Raw genomic sequence first — 3,497 nt, 5'->3', positions numbered from 1 at the left:
GATTGACTTCCAGCCTCCGTATCTCTTCAAATTGATTATTCAGCAATTTTGCAGGCAATATTATCTACCAAAAGTATGAATATCAGTAGTTTGTGTAATACATTTTCCGTTTTTGTAATATTATGTATACTGTATACAAATAATATACGATGGAGTTGTATGGCAGTTTCAGAGTTATGCTTCTTTTCATAAGCATTTTTCAGTGCGTCACAAATGATAGAAAAAAAGGTAAGTCCATGATAATGTACATTTTAGTGACATGACATTTTAGTTAAATCTGACAGTTGTCAAATTTTATTTGCAATTTGGCATAAAAACAAATCAATTGTGTTTATTGCATTTACAAAATGGTATTTTCTTTGATTTGTATAGTCTTTTAAATTGTTCAGATTATATTCGTAGATATATTATATAATTCGCAAATTATTTTATTTCGATTATAGCGCCATCTATTGACAACTAAAATAAATGTTATAAATGTCACCGACGAAATGTAATCACCGACGTGCGTTTTTTTTTCTGTCACATACAATTTAATGCGTTAGAAAGAAATCGAAAAACTGTGACGCACTGAAAGATCCTCATGAGAAAAAGCACAAATACTTCAAAACAGCCTACTACAACGCATTGTAAAATTAACTGTTGGAGAGAATTATATTTTTCAACAGGAATAAGTAGCTTGTACCAGGGCCAGAACCACAAAAAACTGGTTTGGAAAGCATAATATAAACATCATTTTTTGGCCTTCTAATATAGGTCTGGATCCCGCGTATGAAAAAAAAGTTGATTAATAGCAAGCTGAAAATTTGTTAATAACTTAAGGGTGTCTAGTCGAATAAACTTTGATATATGGGAACACTGAAACAGGGGTAGTTTTAATTGTGGAACAGGTTAAAAATGTGGAACAGTCACAGCACGAAAACGGCACATTTATTTTGTCCGACAGAACAGACTTAAACTCTCCGAACAGAGATTAAACTCTTATGAAAAAATCAGACTGCTATTTATTACCTGTCATAATTCCTGTCATTTGACATATTCTACATGTTCCACTCATTAAAACGCCCATTTGATGATAAATAGCAGTCTGATTTTTGCATGAGAGTTTAATCTCTGTTCGAAGAGTTTAAGTATGTTCTGTCGGACAAAATAAATGTGCCGTTTTCGTGCTGTGACCGTTCCAAATTTTTAACCTGTTCCACAATTAAAACTACCCCTGTTCCAGTGTTCACACATATCAAAGTTTATTCGACTAGACACCCTTAAGCTATTAACAAATTTTCAGCTTGCTATTAATCAACTTTTTTTTCATACGCGGGATCCAGACCTAATAGTTTTGACCTAAATGTCATTGAAACAGTATATCATCAAATGAAAGAGATACTAAAGAACAGCCCACAATGGAGTACCTACACGTAAAAGCCAAAATAGAGCAGATTTAGAATGAATTTACCCCCAAATAGTGCAAATTGTTAGTCTAGTCCAGCGGTCGCCAATTAGCGGACCGCGGTCCGCATCCGAACCGTGAGCTACTTTTGTGCGGACCGTCATTAAATTCAGAATATAATAGCGTTTGGCAAAATGTTTGGCCATGAAATTGTATATTATGTTTGACTCAACTTATGTGTGCGAAGCCGCTTTATCAAGAATGAACTTTATTAAAAATCGGTACAGATCTCAGCTAACAGATGAATATCTCAACTCCCCAATGAGAATAAATTGCACCAAACTCACTCCAAACTTCAGAAAGGTTGTACATAAAAATAAATGTCATTTTTCTCACTGATAATTTAATTTTGTAAAAAATGACAAATTTTTTGATTCTGTTTTTTTTTTGTGGATTCCTGTTGAAAAATGTCCCCTTAAACAAATCAGAAGGGGCCCGGCATGCCGGGCAAAACAATCTTTTTATACAAATTCAAAATTACCTTTTAGCCCCGAAAATTGTATTTAAAAAAGGGTATCTTGTCATTTTGTTCAAAAGTTGATGGTTTTCGAGTTATTAGCGATTTAAAATCTGAAAAATATGAAAATACCTACGCATCTTCGAGGTTTGAAAACTCATGTAAATTATTAGTCTTCAGGTTGCCAAGTGCCTAAATTGACGTTTATAAATTCAATTTCAAGATTCTAACGAGTAATCGGGACTTACTTCAATATAGACCGTTGTTTTTTAATTGTTAATTATGCGAGTCCACTCGACAAGTCGCCGCACATCGCAATTTATGGTGCGTCTCTGTCGCACTTATTATACATATTATACGTGCTTATGCAAAAAATACCCAACAAATACTTCACATTTATTAAAATTTTATAATTTATTATTAACATGTTTTTTCTTAATGATTTATTTATTTATTCAATTAATTATTGCCAATGTGCTAATTAAATACGCCAATAAAAACAAACGGTCGAAATTGAAATAAACCCCGATAACTCATCAGAATCTTGAAATTGAATGTTTAAACTTCAATTTAGGCACTTGACAACAGCAAAAATAATAATGTAAACATGAATTTTCAAGCTTCGAAAATGCTTATTTTCGCATTTTTCAGTTTATAAATCGCTTAAAACTTAAAATCTATCAAGTTTTGAGAAAAATGACAGAAAATCTTTTTTGTTTAAGTTGACCCAAAAATGCTAAAAACATATTTTTGGGAGCAAAAAAGGATTTATTAAAAAGCTGTAAAAATAATGTCTGCCTAAAAATTTCGCACTTCACCCTTCTGATTTGTTTACCGAATTGGAACAACCAGACAGGTAGGTAGTGATAACTTCGAATCCCGGGAGTGTCATAGGTTTTCGAAACGGACCCTCAGGAAATATAATTGGTGACCCCACTGGTCTAGTCAATGCACAACCGAATTTGAGCTGTTATAAAGTCCAAAAAAGCCGATGCTACTCAGTTTTAAATATAAATATTCATTTAATGTCCCAATATTTAGATGCCAACAAAATAATAATTTTTTATTATTTTAATTAGTTCTGCTAGATTATGTATTTTAAGTTTTTCTGTCGTTGATTGAACATCGCTACATAATTTGTAATTAACTAATTACATAATATTATTCTACAAAATATTATTATAAGAAAACCATTATTATCTGAATTTTGTGCTTGTATTTTAATTGGTACACGTATTTTATTCATTAAGGGCCGGTTATTCGAACGCTAATCAACATTGATCACTATCAAATACTTAATTACTGTCACAACTGTCAATGTCAACTTTGGTTGGGTTGCCGAAAACATAATTATTGATGACAATTATGAAATTAATAATTGTTAAATGTAAAAGTTAATAATTGTTATGTTAATTGACTAACTAATCTCATTATTATAATTAACTATGTTTTCAGCAACCCAACCAAAGTTGACATTGACATTTGTGACAGTAATTAAGTATTTGATAGTGATCAATGTTGATTAGCGTTCGAACAAGCGACCCTAAATCAAATACAATGTAAATCAAAATGCAATTACATAATAAAAACAGA

Source organism: Diabrotica virgifera, chromosome 5 (assembly GCF_917563875.1).
Source record: "Diabrotica virgifera virgifera chromosome 5, PGI_DIABVI_V3a".
In the NCBI taxonomy this organism is placed as follows: Eukaryota; Metazoa; Arthropoda; class Insecta; order Coleoptera; family Chrysomelidae; genus Diabrotica; species Diabrotica virgifera.
The sequence above is the reverse complement of the archived record's forward strand: the minus strand, read 5'-3'. Positions refer to the sequence as shown.